Source organism: Oryctolagus cuniculus, chromosome 9, assembly GCF_051225735.1.
Source record: "Oryctolagus cuniculus isolate XC-2025 breed Fujian yellow rabbit chromosome 9, ASM5122573v1, whole genome shotgun sequence".
NCBI classification, from domain to species: domain Eukaryota; kingdom Metazoa; phylum Chordata; class Mammalia; order Lagomorpha; family Leporidae; genus Oryctolagus; species Oryctolagus cuniculus.
In genome coordinates this window covers 104,883,573-104,905,209 of record NC_142875.1, presented here as the reverse complement: position 1 = coordinate 104,905,209, position 21,637 = coordinate 104,883,573, and the positions used below count along the sequence as shown (strand labels likewise).

The window sequence follows — 21,637 nt, the reverse complement described above, 5'->3', positions numbered from 1 at the left end:
GACATAATAAGACTAATTTTTTCTCTATTTTAGCTAATTGAGCCCCTATCTTGGGAGAAACAGCAGGAAGAAACTGGTAAGTGGTGTGTGCTTCTTTGTTTTGTTTTGTTTTGTTTTTGTTTTTTGACAGGCAGAGTGGACAGTGAGAGAGAGAGACAGAGAGAAAGGTCTTCCTTTGCCATTGGTTCACCCTCCAATGGCCGCCGTGGCCGGCGCACCGCGCTGATCCAAAGCCAGGAGCCAGGTGCTTCTCCTGGTCTCCCATGGGGTGCAGGGCCCAAGCACTTGGGCCATCCTCCACTGCACTCCCTGGCCACAGCAGAGAGCTGGCCTGGAAGAGGGGCAACCGGGACAGAATCCAGCGCCCTGACCGGGACTAGAACCTGGTGTGCTGGCGCCGCAAGGCGGAGGATTAGCCTAGTGAGCCACGGTGCCGGCTGGTGTGTGCTTCTTTAAGAGCCATCCCAGGGGGCAGCCACAGCTCCATCAAGCGACCAGCTGCTGAGAGCTGCAGCAGGCATGGTCATGAACTCCAAACTCCACTATTTGGGGGCTGGGGGCACGGATGGCGGCCTGGGATGTGAGTCTCTCTCTCTGAAGACGTCCAAGACCGAGTGATGAGAGCCGAGCCGCCGCCACCTGCGTGCTGGCCGAGGGGCAGGCTGCGGAGGGTGGCTGCTAGGAGTCATTTGGAAGAAGGGATGTGACAAGTGGGAAAAAAATGACCATGGCTCAGGACTGGGAGCTTTCATCCAGCCACAAGCTGTTCCTGTGCTCTGTGGGGGAGGGAGGGAGGGATGGGATGCAGGCTTCCTTGGGTCGAGTCAGACAGAGGACGTGATCGCAAAGAGAAAAGGAGCCTGGTCTGAGGTGGGTGAGAGTGGAAGGGGAGCCGGGGGCTGGGGGAGGGGAGAAGCCGCAGGAGGAGTGGGTTCAAGACAGAGCCCGTCAGCTCCCGGGGTCAGGCAAGAGGGGCTTAGGGACCACTGCACAGCCGTTCCCACCACTGGAGTGAAGAACTCTATGGAGGGGCTTCCCTTTGGCCGCTTTCTCTTTGCTGTGTGGACACAGGGATCCAGAACGCAGGTCTCCTTGTGGGAAGAAGTCGCCGTGAATGGTTGTGATTGGATTGCAGCTTGGTGACCTTGGGGAAATTTATTAACTTCTCTGAGGCTCAGAAATCAGTGAGGAGTAGAAGAGTAGCACTCACCCAACCATACAGGGGCCGGCACAGAGCACTGGTTTATCTCCAGTTAATTTATTTTGTAAAAGAATCTTAGCTTAACCTAGGAGAGGACTGGAAGCTTGGGAAGGCGTCCTGGAGAGCCTGGTAGGACTGTATCCAAGGATACAGGTAGATGAGGGCCTTTGTTCACGGCAGCTGTCCACCTGCAGCCAGAAGAGCGCGACTTCTTCATAAGGCCTCAAGCTGTAGGAGCGGAAGGCAGCTTAAAAATGTTGACTTGCTTTAAACAACACCCAGAACAAGATTTATTTCATTTATTTGAAAAGCAGTGTAGACTTACAGAAGGAGAGAGGGAGAGAGAGATCTTCCATCCACTGGTTCACTTCCCAAATGGATACAATGGCCTGGGCTAGGCCAGGCCAAAGCCAGGAACCAGGAACTCCATCCGGATTTCCCTATGGGGGGGAGGGGGCCTGAGTACTTGAGCCGCCATCTGCTGCCTTCCTAGGTGCATTAGCAAGAAGCTGGATTCTAAGCAGGACTCAAACTGGTGCTCTGATATGGGATGCCTGTGTCACAGGTGTGGCTTCACCTGCTGTGCCACAGTGCCCACCCTCAGGCCTCATGTTTGAAATAGGGGTAATACGAAGTGTCTAGCCTGGGCTCTCTAAGGTGAGCCATAGTAAAGGTCACTAATGTGGGTGACGGGTCACTGAGCGGGATGAGCGATCCCTGCCGGTCAGAGGCTAGATGGCTGAGCGAGCAGCAAGCTTCAGGAAGCAAAGTGGGAGTGGGGAAGGAGCAGAGGGTGGACAGGCCCCAGACAGGGGGGGAGGGACTGAGATGAGTGGGTTCTGATCACAGGAAGAACCCAGTCCCTGGACCATGAGTGAAAGGGGAGGCATGGGAAGCAATGGTCAGTCCTGGCAATCTCAAGGGCTGGGCGGCAGGGCTCAAAAGTGCACATGAATGATAACATGATAAATACCATTTATTGAGATATTATGCACTTGTTCAACAAATATTGAGTCCCTGCTCTCTGCCAAGCAGTGTTACAAGGGATGGGGACTCCAGAGAACAAGACCAAGATCCCTGTTCTCCCAGAACTTGTCACCTAAGCATAAAAATAGACACATTTGAAAAATAAGTACATACGCTGCAATTACCTTTACCTCACACTTTATATACAAACTTGAGCTCCAAACAAACCAGAAACCTACATGTAACAGCAAAAGCTCCAAAACTCTCAGAAGTCATAGGCATAATCTTTGGGACATTGGACTTGGCACGAGCTCTCAGCTATGCCACTTCAGTACAGGCACGAAAAGCAAAAGTGTAGATAAATTTGACTCATTACATTAAAAGCGCTTGCATCTCAAATGATGACCAGGCAGGAGAGAAGCAGGATTTGACTCATAAAACCACAGCCCTCCTGACCTGGCCATGTATCCATTTGCTCAGCTGCGATCCCAGGCTGTTCCACCTGACTGCCAACCACTCAGGAGCCCAAAGCTCCTAAACTGTAAGTGCAAAAGACCTCGTTCCCTGCCCTTCAGGATATTCTGGGTGCAGGTGCACACCAGAAGGGTTTGGTATGCCTGATATACCATCTGCCTGTGGAGGCGGTAGAGAGCAACACTGCCATTCTGAGTATGATGTGTGCCAAAGGAGCAAGAGCGAACAGTGGGTGGGGTGGAAACTGAAGCACTGTGTGCCAAGGAGGACGAGCCAGAGGAGGAAAGGGCGGCGCCTTCCCAACCCAATAGAAACCCCTGTTCAGCATCCTTCAGAGAGCCAATCGGTGGAGCCTCTTCACGCCATGCCGTCTCCTCTGTGCTCAAGCACAAACCCCAATAAACTTTGTCTGGGTCAAATATGGGCCCCTTGTCAATGTGTATCGCAGGTGAGTCAAGGAACCTTGGGACAGTAACAACACTGCAACGTGAAAAGACAGCTCACAATTTTTCAGTTAATCTAAAATTGCTCTAAAAAACCCAAAATATATTAATTTAAGAAAAGACGGCACACAAATTTGGAGGAAACACTGCCAATCATAGGTATGATTAAAAGACTTGTATCTAGAATACACAAACAACTTGTTTGTTAAACATGGGCGGAAATGTCTGAATAGACATCTCTAAAACCAATGGCCGATAAACATATGAAAAGATACTCATCATGAACCACCAGGAAAATGCAAATCAAAACCACAATGAGATCCCATTCATAGCCACTAGGATGGCAATGATTTTTAAAATGGAGGGGCCTTCACTGTAGTGTAGTAGGTTAAGCCTTCACCTGCAGCACCCGCATCCCATATGGGCACCTGTTCAAGTCCTGGCTGCTCCTCTTCCAGTCCAGCTCTCTGCTGTGGCCTGAGAAAGTGGTAGAAGATGGCCCAAGTCCTTGGGCCACTGCATCCACATTGGAGACCTGGCGGAAGCTCCTGGCTCCTGGCTTTGGATTGGCGCAGCTGTGGCCATTGCGGCCAACTGGGGAGTGAACCAGTGGATGGAAGGCCTCTCTCTTTCTCTCTCTCTCTCTGCCTCTCCCTCTCTCTCTGTGTAACTCAAATAAAGAAGTAAATAAATCTTAAGAAAAAAAGAAAACAACTGTTTAGGAGGATGCAGAGAGATTAGAACCCTCATGAATAGCTAGCTGGTGGGAAAGCAAAGTGGTGCAGCCACTTGGCTGAAAATCTGGAAACTCCAAAAACTAAACAGAGGGCAGGTGATGTGGCACCATGGGTTGAGCTGACACCTAAAATGCCAGCATCCCATATAGGCACCTGTTCGAACCCAAGCTGCTCCATTTGTGATCCACCTCCGTGATAATGTGCCTAAGAAAGCCATAGAAGATGGCCCAAGTCTTTGGGCCTCTGCACCCACATGGGAAACCTGGATGGAGTGCCAGGCTTCTGGCTTCAGACTCTGGCCATTTCAGCCATTTGGGGAGTGAACCAGTGGATGGAGTCTCTGTCTGTCTGTCTCTGTCTCTGTAACTCTATTTTTCAAATAAATAAATGAATAAGTAAATCTTTAAAAAAAGTCCCAAGGTAAACAGAGGGTAACTTTATGATCCAATAGTTACACTCCTAGGGATCTACCCAAGAAAACTGAAAACATACCCACACAAAAACTACTGCATGAATGCTTCTAGCAGCGCTATTCATGAGAGCCACCAAGAAGAAACAAACCAACTTTCCAAATGATGAATGGATAAACAAAACGTGATATATACCATCATGGGATGTAATTTGGCTCCAAGAAGAAAAGAAGTATTAATCTATGCTGCAACAGAAATGAGCCTTGAAATTTTTCTGCTGAGTGATAGAAAGCAGTCACAAGAAAACCATACATCGTGTGATTTCACTTACAAAGAGACTTTTAAAAATTCATGGAAAATATGTACTATGAAAACTACACATTTCCATGGTTTTTTTTTTGCACAAAAATAAACTTGCCTTTTGACTCTATTTTCTACAGATATTTTGATGTCCTTTTGTTTGGGAAACATCCAGGATGGCCAACTGTGTAGACAGAATGTGTTGACTAGTTGGAGGTGGCAGGGATGGAAGAAGGCTTTGGGGAGCTTTAGGCGTCATGGTCAAGGGGGTTTCTTTTGGAAGTGATTGGAATGTTCTAGACATGATTGCAGTGATGGTTACAAAACTCTATACATATATTAAAAATCTCTGTGATGCATAGTGTTAAGTGGGTGAATTGTTTGGTGTACTAATTACATCGCAACAAAGCTGTGAACAAGTATATCACCAACATCTGTTGGTGATAAGTGCTTTGAAAAAGAACAGAATAGCAGCAAAGGGTAGGTAGGGCATGTAATTTGGATAGAGTGGTCAGAGAGAGCCTCTCCAACAAGGCGCAGTGCATGGAGACAGGAAAGATTAAGGATGTAGGTGCATTGAGACGAAGAACAGTGCAGGCTTAAGACAGCAGAAGTATAAACGTTCTGAAGGCAGACAGTTTTCTGCATCCAGGAACTGCAAGTAGGCCAGTGTGGCCGGAGCTGGATAGGGGAGGGGAGGAATGTTAGCCAATGAGGGCTTAGCGGGAGGCACTTGGGGAGGAATATTAGCCAATGAGGGCTTGGCGGGAGGCACTTGGGGATGAATGTTAGCCAATGAGGGCTTAGCAGGAGGCATTCTCCAGATGATGTAGGATGACATGGACCAAGGTTGTGAGTTCAGATTCTAGACTTAATGTGATGGAAAAGGATTGGAGTCTTTGGAGCAGGAAATTGACGTACATGACTACAGCTTTTAAATTTCTATTTTTATTTGCATTTTATTGGATAGGCAGAAAGAGAGAGAGCGAGAGAGAGAGCGAGCGAGCAAGCTTTCATCTACCTGTTCATTCCCCAAATGCCTACAGCAGCCAGATTTGTACCAAGCTGAAGCCAGGAGCCCAGAACTCAATCCTGCTCTCCCATATGGGTGGCAGGGACCCAAGTGCCTGAGTCATCCGCTGCCTCCCAAAGTCGCATTAGCAGGAAGCTGTATTGGAAGCAGAGGGGCCAAAGCTCAAACCAGGCGCTCTGAAATGGGACGTGGGCATCTCAACTGGTGTCTTGACAGCTGCACCAAATGCCCCAGATCTAAGGTTTTAAAATTCATTCTGGAGGTGGGCATTTGGGAGAGTGGCTAAGACGCCAGTCAGGAGGCCCGCGTCTCACATTAGACTGTCTGAGTTTGATACCCAGTTACAACTCCCTGGCAACGCAGAACTTGAGAGGCAACAGAGTTGTCCTCAGAAAGTTGGGCCCTGCCACCCACATGGGAGGCCTGGATCAGGTTTCTGGTTCCTGGCTTCAGTCTTGGCCAGACCCTGGCCATTGCAGGCAGTTAGAGGGTGAACCGGTACACGTGAGCTCTCTCTTTTATTCTCTGTATCTCAAGTAAACAAATAAGTAAATTTAAAAAGTCGCTCTGGTTGTGGGTGGAGAAGAGACTGCAGGCGGGTTGGAGGGGGTGTTACGCAAGTAAAACAGCTCTTTGGAGAAAAATGTAAAAGATCCTGGTGTGTCGCGTTTGCTAATTTCTGAAGTGTAAATGTTCCCTCCGTGGCTGATTTCAGACTACCCAGAATCTGACAACCAGCTCTGAAAATTCCTGTGAACTTGAGCAGTCAGCCCTTGGGAGCTGTTAGGAGTCAACTCCAGCATTGTGGCTCCCCCATGCCCAGCAGGAGACTGACGGAGAGGCTTCCAGAGCCGCGCTAACGTGGGGAGAAAGGGATCCGATCCGGGCTGTGTCTTTGGAGCACCTTCCTACTGTGCATGGGGGTGAGTGGAGTCCTCACAGCAGTCCAGACCCACCTTTAGCCCGCAGAGTATCTTAGCGAACTTAAAAAACAGACAATCTGGGAGTCAGCAGCCTACATCGGGGTACAGGCGTAGGGTATGGAGGACCGTCCCAGTCACAGTGTCACTTGCACCCATGGTAACGTGCAGGGCACAACCTGTCAGCTCTCAACATGTCAGCCGTGTCACGAGGCCCCTGAGAGACTGTTACAACTCCCCTCGCATAGATGAGGAATCGGAACCCCAGATTTGTTAAATAACTTGCTCAAAGTGGGAGACACAGGTTTTAAACAGGTTGTCCGATTTCAAATCTCTGTCAGCTCTCCATAAGGCCCTTTTGAAACGATTTCTCATCAGCACCCTACATGCACCCCGACACAGCCTCACACAGCTACGCCAGTGTGGAGAAGGGGAGGCACCAGGGAAGAGGAGGAGTGGAGCGTGAAGGTTAGAGGTTTTTTCCCAAAGTGTATCTGAGAAGCAGATACACACACACACACACACACACACACACACAGAGAGAGAGAGAGAGAGGACAGACAGACAGACAGAGCTCTTGGCTGTTGGTTCCCCCCCCTCCCCCGACAGGCCTGCAACAGCAGAGCTGGAGTGGGCCACGGCTGGGAGCTGGGAATTCAGTCCAGGGCTGCCCTGGGAGTGGCAGGGGCAGAGCCACCTGCACCGTCAGCACTGCCTCCCAGGGTCTGCATGAGCAGGGAGCTGGGTCAGGAGCTGGACCTGGGTATCAGGTGCAGGTGCTCTGAGGTGGGACAGCACACGGTAGCTGGTGGGCTTCATGGCCACCCCTGGGCTAGAAGTTTTTTTTTGTGTGTGTGGGGGGTTATTTATTTATTTGAAAGTCAGAGCTACACAGAGAGAGAAGGAGAGGCAGAGAGAGAGAGAGAGAGAGAGAGAGAGGTCTTCCATCTGCTGGTTCACTTCCCAGTTGGCCGCAATAGCCAGAGCTGTGCTGATCCGAAGCCAGGAGCCTGGAGCTTCTTCCAGGTCTCCCACGTGGGTGCAGGGGCACAAGGACTTGGGCCATCTTCTACTGCTTTCCCAGGCCACAGCAGAGAGCTGGATCGGAAGTGGAGCAGCCGGCACTAGAACCGGCGTGGGCTAGAGGTTTTGATGATGAAGGTTGGTCCTTGGAGCTGTGGTAAATAAACCAAGACGAAGAAAAAAAGAATGAGTAGCATCAATTATCTACTTTAGGGAAAATACTCCAGGTATCTTCATGCTCACTTGGGAAGATGAAAGAATTTAGCTTCATTTAAAAATGAGGCTTGGAGAGGTTAAGGAACACCCACCTACAGGTGATCCAGCAGGCAAGTAGCACCCAGCACAGTGGTTTGTGCTCTTTCCCATAATTCCCTGGTGGTGTCAGCTCTACCAGAGGGTAAGGGACCGGGTCAGGCAGTGTGGCCCCTCGACCTCACAAAATCATGGGGGATTCTGGGTAGGGAGCAATCAGGCCACTTTCTGAAGCATCAGGTTGCATGGAAGTTGTTTTCTCATTCATTCAACAAACACTGGGTGTCTTTGGTTCGCCAGAGTCCCCAGTTAGGCAGTGGGGATACATCGAGGAGCAGAGCAGTACAGCATGGCCTCTGGCCTGTGTACCACGCTCCACCCCTCTCCACCCTCCCCTCCCCCTGGGGGGGCACAAGCCCCCTCCCTCACTCCCTCAGTCCCTGTCTGTCTGTCAGGGGCTTTAAGGACACTCACATGGTTTGCCACCGCCCAAGGCAGCTGTGGGGAATGGAGTCTGGCTACAGGCAAGGGGTCAACAATTGCAACTTCCCGTTCTTGTCCCCGAAATGTGGCTTTGCTTTTTTCTCTGCCTGCTCCTGAGCTGACCAAATCAGGAATGCAGCTTTCCTGGCCAGCACTGGCTCAGACCTCCACTTGCCTGCCCCCCCTACCCCACCCCCACCCCCCGACTGTTGACAAGGGAGCTAGAACCTGTCTGTGGGGCTGTGAGCCACTTCCCTGGAGCGGGGCCCCTTCCTGGCCTTGGAAGGACCAGAGGATTAGGCTGGACGTTTCTTTCATGGAAATGGAATTCAAATTGGAACCTTATGTCTGGTCGCTCTCCGCTGCAGAGCTGGCATTGCAGAGGCCACTGGCTCTTCCCTTGCTCGGCCGCTCAGCTGAGGGTTTGTCCTGAAATGAGGGGCTCAGTGCACATCCTCTTTCTTATGGACTCCCTTCTGGTGGTGACAGTGTCACCCAAAGCCCCAGTGTGTGTGTGTGTGTGCGTGTGTGTGTGTGTGTGTGTACTTGGATGTACTCATGCATGCATGGGCATTTCGTGCACAGAAAGAAGCTGCAGAGGGTGAGGTGTGCACTCGGGAAAGCAGGTGGGTAGGTTGAAACCTGCCATCTGACATCTTGCTCACTACCCCACAGGCACCATTGTAGCTCCCCACCTGGATTTGAACCCATGACTTCTTCGCTGGGCGATTCTCTGGAAGCCATCAAGTTCTCCCAAGTTTCCAGGTGTCGATTGTTACCTAAGAAGGCATACAACACCCAGTGTCATTGAGTCTCATGGTCAGATGAGTCGGGGCAGGGAAGCTGGCTGCTTCCTGAGGTCTGCGGTCCCCGTGGGGAGGACTTGAAGGACTGAGCACTGAAGCAGCCTGGGGCTGGCTGGGGTCTTCCCACTATACATGTCCCCGGGGTTTCAAAGAGTTCATGGAAAATGTGTGTTGTGAAAAAACTACATGGGGGCCAGCGCCATGGCTCACTTGGTTGATCCTCTGCCTGTGGCGCTGGCATCCCATATGGGTGCCGGATTCTGTCCCTGTTGCTCCTCTTCCAGTCCAGCTCTCTGCTGTGGCCCAGGAGGGCAGTGGAGGATGGCCCAAGTGCTTGGGCCCTGCACCTGCATGGGAGACTGGGAGGAATTACCCGGCTCCTGGCTTCGGATCGGCCCAGCACCGGTCGTAGCGGCCATTTGGGGGGTGAACCAACGGAAGGAAGACCTTTCTCTCTGTCTCTCTCTCTCTCTCTCATTATCTAACTCTATCTGTCTTAAAAAAAAAACTACATGGATTTCAAAATTTCTTGTGGGGCCAGCATTGTGGCGCAGTAGGTTAAGCCACTGCCTGCGACTTGGGCATCCTGTGTGAGTGCCAGTTCTAGTCCTGGTTGCTCCACTTCTGATCCAGCTCCCTGCTAATGCACCTGGGAGAGCAACGGAAGACAGCGCAAGTGCTTGAGCTCCTGCCACCCACATGGGAGACCAGGATGGAGTTTCAGGCTCCTGGCTTCGGCTTGGCCAGTCCTGGCCATTTAGGGAATGAACCAGAGGATGAAGGCCTCTCTCTCTCTCTCTCTTTCTCTCTCTCTCTTTCTAACTCTGCCTTTCAAATAACTATACGTCTTTTTTTTTTTTTTTAAAAAGCATAAAGATTTAAAAAATTTTCTTGTACCAACATAAATTTACCTTTTAATTCTGTAAGTGCCCTCATATCTCAGGTGGGGATGTAGCATGCATGTGTGTCTGTGTAGGTGTATGTCTATGTGGACATGTTTATACACATATGTTATACACACTATTATACAGGCTATACACTATATATAGATCATCATATAGACTATATAGAAGCTACCATCTAGACTACATAAGACAGACTCTTCTTGCAGGCCGGGGACCGGGACTATCTTGTTTTGCACTGTACACACCCAGCACTGCACACAGTAACCAGTACACAGAGGATTCTCAACTGTGTTTGTGGGATAAAAGAAAGAATTGCTCTCAAGTCTCCAGGGTGTGCGTGGGCAAAAGATAGGCAGCGATGAAAGCAAGAAGGGCCAGGGTTGGGGGGAGACAGCCCCCTGAAGGGGCCTTCTCCACAGTCACCCCTGAAGTGGGAAGTGGGGGGAATTCTCTGTGTTTTGCAGTTGATGCAGGGTGAGGGGCCCTGGGCTCCCAGATTCTTACCTCTACCAGGGTAAGATCAAATGCCTGCATGGGTGGACTCAAGCTGTTCGGATGAACAGGCTCTGGGTATGCCTGGGAGATGCAGAACCCTTTGAGAGTTTCAGATGACCGATCAATCATCCTCTTATGTGATTTCCACCCCCTCCCCCATTTTGGCTGTGAGCACAGGATTCTCCAGCCTTGCCATCCTTCATGGGATCCGCAGAAATGACACTTCCCGATATAGAATGGTGCAGGAATGCGTTAGCTGGGGGCGGCGGGGGGAACATGGGGTGATGATGAGTTGTTTGTGTCCGCTCTCTGTGCCTCTGTGTTGTGGCAGGTGCAGCCGGAAGCACAGGCCCCCCTCCCAGTCCCCTCGGAGAATCAAGCTATGGCTCTGCTGGGAGCAGTGCATTCAGCAAACTCCTCACCCAGCAGGAATGGACCCGGGCTGTGATGTCTGGTGTGGTGGTAGAAGCAGACAGGAACTGGGGCTGCTGCTCTCCTAAGGCAGTGGCTGCTGCTGTTGCTCTCTGGGGATATGTGATTCTTTCTGTTAATCGGGGGGCGGGGGCAAAGATCCTCTGAAGTGGGGGGAGCCTGGAACTAGGAGCTCACATCCAGATTCTGATGGGGCATCGGGGAGCCAGGGTTGTAGCTTCTGTCTGACCTCTGTGCTCTCATGCAAGCCCCTTGTTCTGTGGGAGAAGAAACTGAGGCCCAAGTAGAGAGATGGCCCAGAGTCCAACAGAGGCCCAGCTGGGCTGAGGTCTGGCTCCTCCCATACCCACGCGAGTGGTCCAGGCTCCAGATGTGAACCACTGCATACTGAAACTCCCCCAGAGGAAGGTCATTATTCACCTCGCCGCATCTGCGCAGGCCTTCGGCACTGGGATGGCCAATGAAGGTGGAAAGGAAGGGGCAGGCACGTGAGAAGTCCCCTCTCTCCTAACAGCCTCCCCTGCAGGCCGGCCTCCTGGCCCAGCCTCCACAGGCAGGTCCTCTCCTTCTCTGTGCTCTGGCTGCCTCCCTGCAGCCCTGGACCTAGGCTAGGCTGCAAACAGCACTCAAACGTAGGCGCAGAGGCTGCAGATTGAAGGAAGTCCTGTGACAGGGTGGTGGCAGGGCTCTCCCTGTAAAGAGAGATGGATGAAACGGACCTGCTGCTTGATTCCTGCTCACCCTCTGCTCCCAGCCCCCAGCTTCCCACCATCCTGGAGGCTGAGGACTACATGGAGCAGACCCCAGGGTGCTTTGCTCTCTGCCGGTCCCAGCGTCGTGACCCCCACTGCAGCCAGGAGCCCGCCTGGCCTCTGTCAATTGTGCCTGGGAGGAAATGAGATCCTGTTTACACCAGGCCATTTGCAGGCTTCCTGATCTGCCGACTGAGCAGGAGGAGGAGGGACTGAATATTTTATCAAAGGCCATAAAATGTAATTTGTTCCTTTGAGTGAATCAGACGCTGTAGTTAAAAAAAGAGAGAAGTTACCATCGGTAGACCAGGAGTTTTACATTATTTAGCCCGAGCTATTTCATTACATCAGTGATGCAGGAGAACCAGCACGTTAACCTCACACCGTGGGTTCCTCAGGCACAGAAACAGCAGCACAGAGCCCCAGCAGCACACAGCGAGACTCCCTGTGCGAGGGGACAGCGGTGCCCCCTCTCCCTGCCCCCAGTGTGCCTACAGGGGTGACATGAATGCCCTGGACGGAAACAGCCCAGCAGCTTCCCCCACCCCACCACCTGGCTCCTGATTTGCAGCAAAGGCCAAAGGGGAGTGCGTGATCCCGTGGGAGTCTCCTCTTTGTGCTGGGGTCCTCCTGTCCTCTCCTCCCCCTTTCACACTCCACACGGAGAAGGAGATTTCAAGGGCAGAATAGAAAGCCGTCTCCAAGTGGACGTCGGCGATCAGTGTTCCTACGCCCTGCAGCTCACACGGTGCCTTGTTCCTGACGTCTTTGAGACCTTGTCTTCCACGCATGTGGGGACCCGTGCTACTCAACAGAGCGCCTTCTCTAATTTCTTCTCTCTCACAGCTACAGCCCTTCCCAAATCCTGACCCTGGAGGAAACCGAAAGTCATTTTACTTTTGTTCTGATGCCTTAGGCTTCTCCATCCCAAATCACTTGCTGTGTTTAACCACCATGAACCAGAGAGCGCTTTACTCTGATTTCAGAACTAAAAGATTTTTCTACCCTGGGGACATCTAACGACCTATGCAATAGATATATACTTTGAACCTGCAATTTCTTTCACCATGTCAAAGCTTCAAGGTGCATCTCTTTAGGATTATAATAAGAAACACTTATACTTCGTTCCAGTGGTGGATGAGGTAGGAAGATGTTTTCTTTGTCTTTTGTTATGGCTGCTTTTAAAAGATTTATTTTCTTTATTTCAAAGTCGGAGTGATGGGGTGGGTGTGTGGGGAGAGACAGAGGGAAATCTTTGATCTGCCTTTTCACTCCCCAATTGGCCGCAACAGCTGAGGCGGGGCCAGGCCCAAGTCAGGAAGCCTGGAACTCCATCCAGGTCTCCCACGTGAGTGGCAGGGGCCCAAGCACTTGGGTCACATGTGCTGCTTCCCCAGGCAGGGAGCTGGATGGTAAGCGGAGCAGGCACACTCCCAGGGACCACCGCCGTCCCCTCTCCCAGCAAGTCCAGCTGTGTTTTTAGGACTCTGTGCTGCTGTTTCTCTACCCGAGGAGTCACAGGGACACAAACCGATGCTAGATACAAGATGCTTGTGGGGCCAGCGCTGTGGCGTAGTGGGTAAAGCTGCCACCTGCAGTGCCAGTATCCTATATGGACGCTGATTTGAGTCCTAGCTGCTCCACTTCCAATCCAACTCTCTGCTGTTGCCTGGGAAAGCAGTAGAAGATGGCCCAAGCACTTGGGTCCCTGAACCTGCGTGGGAGACCTGGAAGAAGCTCCTGGCTCCTGGCTTTGGATTGGCGCAACTCTGGCTATTGCAGCCATCTGGGGAGTGAACTAGCAGAAGGAAGACCTCTCTCTCTCTCTCTCTCTCTCTCTGCTTCTCCTCTCTCTGTGTAACTCTGACTTTCAAGTAAATAAATAAATCTTTTTTTTTTTAAAGAAAAGGATATAAGATGCTTGCGTGGTGAGCTGCAGCTCTCCCTCTGTACCCAACGCCAGCTCCCGTCGTTGGCTTCTTTGTTCTTCCATTACTGGGCTGGCTTTGCTACCCTTTCCCCTCATGCCTACTAATGGGGTGATGCCTGCAAATGATGGGACTTCCCTGCGTCTTGTCTGATTCTCCCTTCCACACCATTACACATGCACCCTCGTGTTCACATGCCCGGCTGCACACAATCTGCTTCCACCCCAGCAGTGGCTGGAGAAGGGCAGTGCTGTGATGCAGACGACCCTTTGGGTCTTGTGTACCTCACTTGCCATGCTTAGAAAACTCAGATCTCTCGGCATAGGCCACCAGTTCCTCTCGGATCTTCTCAGCTCTTCTTGGTTACTTTAGCTACCTCTGTCCCTCACTGTAACTCACCCACTATCACCCACCAAGCACCTGTGCTGGGCAGGGAAACAGATGTGCTAGACTGGGTATTTGTCCTCATCATGCTTGGAATCCATGTGAATCTTGTGCTTCTCTCTGACCTGTACATGGTCCTTGGGAGGGTTTGCTGTTTCTAACCCAGGGGGCGTCTGCTGTTTATAACCCAAGGGGCAGACTCTTCCTTCTGAACAGGGAATGAAGAGATTTGGATCCTAGTTACCACGGCTGTAACACCATGGGAAGGTCATCTGCTTGCCTTAAACTCCGACTCTGGCATCAGCAAAACAATGCAGTTGAGGAGGAGGTATTTGGTGGACCTGTTAATTCACCGTCTAGGATGCTACGTCCCATCCCGGATCTCAGTGCCTGATTTGAATCTGGCTCTGCCTCTGATCCAGAGTCTTGTTAATGTAGACTGTGGGGGCAGCGGGTGATGATGCAAGTACTTGGGTCCCTGTTCCTCCCCTGTGGAAGGTCCAGAATAAGTTCTGGTTTCCTGACTTTGGCCTGGCCCAGCCCTCACTGTTTTGGGCACTGGGGAGTGAACCCGGCAAATGGAAGATCTCTGTGCCTCTCACCCTGCGTCCCTGTCTTTCAAATAAAATGTAAATCAGTTAATATTGAATATAATGCAATTAGGTGAGATTTGTTCCTTTCCCCTTCTGGAGCTTCTTTCTTTCTTTCTTTCTTTCTTTCTTTCTTTCTTTCTTTCTTTCTTTCTTTCTTTCTTTCTTTCTTTCTTTCTTTTCTTTTTCTTTTTTTCTTTTAAAGATTTATTTGGTTATTTGAAAGGCAGAGTTACAGAGAGGCAGAGGTGGAGAGAAAGAGATAGAGGTCTTCCATCTGCTGGTTCACTTCCCAATTGGCTGCAATAGCCAGAGCTGCACCAATCTGAAGCCAGGAGCCAGGAGCTTCCTCTGGGTCTCCCACGGCTTGGGCCATCTTCCACTGCTTTCCCAGGCCATAGCAGAGAGCTGGATTGGAAGTGGAGTAGCTGGTACTTGAACCGGTGCCCACATGGGATGTTCTCACTGCAGTCGGTGGCGTCACCTGCTAAGCCACAGCGCTGGCCCCCAGCTTGGTTTCTATATCATGGATATCCTGGTCTACCACGTGGGACTCAGGAACCTAAGTACTTGGGCCATCTTCCACTACTTCCCCAAGAGCATTAGCAGGGAGCTGGATCAGAAGTGCAGATTAGCAGGAAGTCTAAGAAGCACTCTGATACCAGATGCAATGTCCCAAGCAGCAGCTTAACCTACCATGCCACAGTGTCTGCTTTGTCAGCCTCCTCTGTGTCCATTAGACTATAGGGGCTTACAGTTTGAGTCTTGAAGATCATGAATGATTTAGTCAACATCATGGTTCCTTTGGTAGTATGGGCTGTCTTAAAATCTTCTGGGGCGTCTTCCTACCTGTTCCAGGTGTGTGTCAGTAGCCAACAACCACACCTACGGTTTATTGCAGTTATCCTATTCCGAATGAAGCATTGCATGCTGCGTTTTGGGAGAGGGGAAGATAACTTGTCTTTTTGGTTCTTAAGTCTCTGAGTGAGGAGGACCACACTCGATGAGAGACTAGAATATGTCACTCTAGCACAGAAGCTGGAGATCCTAGAATTTCAGCTTGATGCAAAGGCTGGGGTGGACTTTGGGCTCATCTCCTTCACGAGGTGAGTAAGTGCATTTTGTCTGTGGGAGCCATGATCGTTCCTAAGATGAAACTGACAATAGGCTGCACGAGCCTGTTTCCCATAGGAAGTTGCAGGTCTCATCTCTGTGCCGCTGGTGCACAATTCAATTGATTTTTTTCCTCGTAATTAACCATTTACTCTAGAACCCCTCATTCTATTCAGAGGTGTTGGCAGTGGACAAGACTGCCCATGCTTGGTTTGGTTCATAAAGCAAGCTACAATACGCATCAACCTTTCTTGCATAAAAGTCTTTTATGTTTTGTTTGCTTCTTTTTTGGGGGACAAGAAGCAGTTGTCTCTACCAAGCCTGGGAATCCCCACATTTCTGAACTCTTTCTTGTCAGATTCATCTCCGCATGCTATCTGGCCAATTCATTTCTGAGCTCTTCAATATCTTGCATCACATTGTCAGATGCAGCCAGTAATAGTTACCATACAATATTAACAATCTGTTTTTCAAATCTGTTTCCTAGATATGCGAGTTTCTAGGTACACTATCTGCCTCCCAAGTCATCGCAGGCAATGGATTTTTAAATATTTTGCCACCGCCTCCAACAAAGTCTCTTCGCACATTTCAAGTTTTTGGTTCTTACTGCTTTTCACTTCGGAGCAGTATGTCCAAATCCATTTGAGAGGCTGAATTACGTTATGATCACAAGTCAGTCTCTGAATATCAGAGGCTTAGGACAGCATAGAGTGTTTCTCCATCATTGCTTTGGCTGGGGGTCCACTTACGGGGAATGCACCTCACATTGATGGAGCAGCCTCTGTCTTGAGTGATGTTGCTCACTGTGGACTGGGCAAAAATGCTATGGGGGCTTTCCCATTAGTGATTAAATAATTTGGTTCTGAAGTGGCACACATCACTTGTGCTTGCATCTCCTTGCCCTGTGCTGCCCAGCCACAAGTGAGATAGAGAGCACCAGTCCCTGTGTTTTCTGAAAGACAAAGAGCTAGAGACATTTGGAAAATAGCACTAACGACTATCACAGTAGGCGAATAGGATGGAGGAACAGCCTGCCAACTTGAGACACTAACAAGCTCTCTCGGGATCTTCTCTGAAAGATATGGAGTTCCTTATAGATTTATTTCTTGGCATGGATATGCATTTCCTAAGGCTGTTGATTTGCATGGTGCAGATGGCTAATGCATTCTCTTTCCAATATGCAGCTTCACTCAAGTGAAAGCTGTTAGATTTTTCTCTAGTGAATTTGGGAATATCATCGTCACCACCACCACGGTGTAACTGACATCATCATCCTCATCGTTAGATGCTTTGATAAAGCGGCTAATTATAAATGGTGCTTGTCTATAGGAACGCTCTGCACGTTTGTCCTTCCCCTGTCTACTTGGTCACAGAGAAATCCTAAGGAGGAGGAAAATGGTCACGGTGCTCACAAAGATTAAATATACGGGGGTTTCCAAGTGTGGGTAGGGACCTCAATGAACACCAGTGGGTTAGTACTGGCAAGAAATTAGCCGTTTTAAGTGTAGTTCTTAGATGACCAAATGTGTGTGTGTGTGTGTCTACGTGTGTATGTGTGTGCGTGTGTGTACGTGTGTGTATCTGAATGTGTGTACATGTGTGTGCATGTGTATGCATGCATGTGGATGTGAGTGGGGGTGCATATGTGTGTGTGAATGTGTGTGTATCTGAATGTGTGTACTTGTGTGTATGTGTGCATGCATGGATATGTGTGTGTGTGTGTATGTGAGTGGGGATGTGTATGTGCGTGTGCATGTGTGTGTGTGTGTGTGTGTCTAGAAGGAGAGGAACAAAAATGGAAACAGCAAAAATTGGCTGCAAAGTCCAGAATCCCCCAATCCCCCGCTATTCTCCCCACATCACCCGGGATTCAGAGCTGCTTTCTCTTATCTCCCCAGCACAGAGAGCAGGGGAGGTTTTAAGGAGTGAAAATGACCCGGGCCCTGGAGAAAGGGATGCCTGACATAACAAGATGAGGGCTGAATCACATGGGCCACTGCTTTGGCTGGAGGAGCTTCTGCATGGGACAGCCTGAAGAACTGGTGCGGCAGGGCAGCGGGACTCGTTCGGCAGGGAGACAGGAAGGTGAGGGACCCTACTTCCAGCGGTTCTGAGTGGCTGAAGTCCACTGGAGAACTCCACTGTGGGATGACGCTTCTGAGGGCGGATGTTTGTGTACTTGTGCGTGTGTGTGCCCCTGTACGAGGGTCTATGACCTCCATCCTCCCTCCCTCCCCAGAAGAAAACTAGAGGGATCCTACTTCCCAGATAGTGACACCCCCCCCACGAACACACTTGCATACAGGTTTACACGGATAGCAAAGTAAAAATGCCTTGAAGGAGCCTTGAAGGTACAGTAGAATGTCGGCGTGTACACCCAGGAAGAGTACATGTTAGCATCTGGGATGAGTTAAGACTATACCTGGTTATCAAGTTTTGTACTGCGTCACCCTAGGCGTCCATCTTGCTAGTGTGCCCATGGCCTTGCAGGTGGCTCCGGACCCAGTGTGGACCATGGGTTCAGCTGGGCGGCCAGCATGGGCCCCGGAGGATGGGCGTCCCTGGGGTCTGGTCCCAGGGGGGTTTCCAGGACAACTCTTCCTCCCGGCCTTCCTTCTGTCTCCCTGGCAGCCCCTCCATCTCTCTTGTTGGCCCCTCTTGCTCCTGACCACGAGTGGTAAATTGCAGGGTGCTTAAAAGAAAAACTTGGTCCTGGTTACATTTCTCTTCACTTTCCATATTCTATCTCTAGAAGACTTTGCTGTCACAGATTTAAATATTTCTAAGTGTTTTTAATTCATAAATCACGCGTTTCTCCTCCATATTCCAGACCTGAATAAGCAGCTGCTTCCTTTGCATCTTCATTTACATATCAAATCTGCCTCTCAAATCATCCATATGTATATAAATGAGGTCTTGATTGATCTCAGCTTGTTTAACCCCGCATCTTCCCCTTCCTCAGTCAGCGTCACCACCACTCCCCACGTGGTTGCTGGAACAAAACTCTGGCATCCATGGCTTGTTTCCTATGTAATACTGATCGCCAATTCCTGCTGGTGCCGTCTCCCACACTCACCTCTCCCCTGCCTCTTCTCTACTCTGTGACCAGTCTTTCCACTTCTTTTACCCCCAGTCCAAGTCACCATAGCCTTTCCCCAGACTACTGCGGTTTCTTAGTTTTCCCATTTCTTCTTTTGCCCCTCTGTAGCTCTCCTCGCAGCCTCTCTGCCAGTCACATCTTTTCTCTCCTCTGTCTCCCTTAAGGGAGAACCTGAGCCTCTCACCCCACCCATCTCAGCCTGTGCTTCTGCTTCAGCATGGTCTTCTGCTTTTCCCTGGCTTGTCCGCATGACTCCTTCTTTATGAGGCCTGAACAACCCAGGCCTCGTTCCGGGCTCTGGGACTTGCCTGCCCGGAATGCTCTTCTGTGTGTTTTGGCATCGCTGGCCCGTTCTCACCTTTGAAGTCTCAGCTGAAAACTACCTCTTTCAGAGAGAACTAGAGAATATGAATGTTCAGGACTGGACGGGCCAAAGCCAAGGTCTGGGAATTCAATCCAGGTCTCCTCCATGGGTGGCAGGGACCCAGCTATTTGAGCCACAGCACCTGCAGCCTCCCAAGATGCACATTAACAGGAAACTGAAATTAGGGGCGGGGCCAGGACACCAACGGAGGGCACCTGATATGAGCAGTGCTTAGCCACGGAGCCAAATGCCATCCTGTTCTCCCCACCCCCAGCTTCATCTCTGGCATAACATCCCAGTTGTTCTCGGCAAAACATTTACTGCAATTCACACATATACACTTTATTTTCTACTATTACAATTTTTTTTTTACCTAGGATGTCATATATTTATTGCATGAACATGCAAGCTTTTCAGAGCAGATTCTCGTCCTGCACTTGGGATCTGGCTCTTTTGAACGTGTGATTTTCTTCACGCCTCATGCGTGCTTCGGAGGGATGGTCTAGGCATAGAGTTTTTCTTAAGCTAGGAAAAGAATCTATTTCACAAAAAGAACTAAAAACAGAACTCTGATTCATAAATTTGCTAATGGCTTTTGCCTCCCTGGGAAAGCTCCTCGGGGCACAGGGAAACCTCTGTAGGGGCAGAGCCTGTGGCTGATGCGAAGGCAGCCCCAGAACATCATTCTGATGGGATGTGGCAGCCAGGACGTGGCCGGGAGTGTGCAAGCAGAGGTTCCCTCTGCCGCACTTGGCTGTGCACCCTCTGGCAGAACGTGGGTTCCCTCCTGTGCCTCTCCAAGCTTTCTTTTGAGGAGTCACTGACCTAGTTGAGAACCTCATGCATGAGCCCCGGCATGACACAAATGAATATGGAAATGAGTAATTCATTCTAAAATTTGAAAACAAAGAGAGTCATGGGTAAATCAGTTTACAACCCAGAAAGTAATTATAGATAATTGGATGAGGGGGGGAAAAACTTCCTATATTTTATCAGTTGTTTTTGCTTTCCCTTTTTGTCTTTTTTTTTTTTTGAATGGAGCAACTTTTGCAGCAAGTCTAAATTGCTTAATTACATAGCCTGTAATTGGGGAACTATCAGCTAACTGGGTCAATCCATACTTCATTGCAACATGCAAGGTGGGAGGTGAGTACAAGCCCAGCAGGAAGCAGAGGCTGCCTCTCGCCTGGTAGGCTTGGTGAGAGACTGACTACCCAGCCAGCTCCACTGCTAGCATCTCTTTTCAACACCCCCCACCCCCCCACCATCCGGGAAACTTCAATTCCTTCTCCCTCAGCCTCTCTGGGAGCAAACACTGCTGAGAACCACCTTCTTTCTTTCTTTATTTATTTATTTTGACAGGCAGAGTGGACAGTGAAAGAGACAGACAGAGAGAAAGGTCTTCCTTTGCCATTGGGTTACCCTCCAATGGCCGCCACGGCCGGTGCGCTGCAGCCGGCGCACCGCGCTGATCCGATGGCAGGAGCCAGGTACTTCTCCTGGTCTCCCATGGGGTGCAGGGCCCAAGCACTTGGGCCATCCTCCACTGCACTCCCGGGCCACAGCAGAGAGCTGGCCTGGAAGAGGGGCAACCGGGACAGAATCTGGTGCCCCGACCGGGACTAGAACCCGGTGTGCCGGCGCCGCAAGGCGGAGGATTAGCCTAGTGAGCCGCGGTGCCGGCGAGAACCACCTTCTGTAAGACCAATAACTCCTATGCATCTTGTGGTTTGAGAGTGCCTTGGATGTATCGTACTTGTTATTGTCCTCAATGAACTCTTACTAATGCACAGGACACACACACACACACCACCTTGACACTCTCAGCCAATTCATTTTGGCCATGGTCAGCCAGCCAGGGGGGACACTGGAGCTCTGAGAAGGGAACATCCACCATCCCAGGAAGCGGCAGTCTGAAGACACAAGAGGAACCCTGTTCCATCTGGCTGACCTAGTGAAGAAGGAGTATCTGATCTCTGGCAGAAGTGGATGCAAAACCATTCTCTTCTTGCTGGGGCATTAGGGAGAGTCAGGTGGTCCCTGGCCCCAAGCATGGCCACAAAGGTTTGCACTGTGGTGAGGTGGAGGAGCAGGGGCCACGTTTCTGGTCAGGAACCAGACAGACAGATGCAGGAAAGGTAGGGTTGCATTCACCTACACTCTCACAAGCCCTCTTCCCATGCACCAGCTGAATTCCCAGCATTGGGGGCGGTGGTGGTGGCGCCAAGCCATCCCCAGTGGCTCTCCCTGGGCTGGGAGTCCTCTGGGATGCCCTCATCTGTCAGGTTTTTCTTCTGGGGTCCTTGCTCCCCATTCCCAGGCCCCTCGCGATGGGAAAGACCTGGAGGCGCCTCCCACCTCACCCTAGCAGTGGGGCTGTCCCCTGCACCTAGGTTTGCAAGGGCCGAGTCTCTGGGCTTGGAACCGATGGAAATACAATTTAAATTGGAAGCTTTCGAGACATCGCAACAATATTTCATGTTTTTTTCTTTCTAATCGAGATCGGTGCGGCTGGCAAATGGGTCT

The 21,637-nt window shown here is 50.5% G+C and overlaps 1 long non-coding RNA gene across 1 annotated transcript in view; it reads right to left on the bottom strand.

The window, feature by feature from the left end:
• Positions 1–7,526: 7,526 nt before the first annotated feature.
• LOC138843863 (uncharacterized) overlaps positions 7,527–21,637 on the bottom strand; it is a 34,194-nt gene continuing 20,083 nt past the window's right edge. The window contains exons 3-4 of the long non-coding RNA XR_011378986.2: positions 8,938–9,021; positions 7,527–7,659 (exon numbers count right to left, since the gene is read on the bottom strand). This is a non-coding gene — a long non-coding RNA (uncharacterized LOC138843863). The remainder of the gene's footprint in view (positions 7,660–8,937; positions 9,022–21,637) is intronic.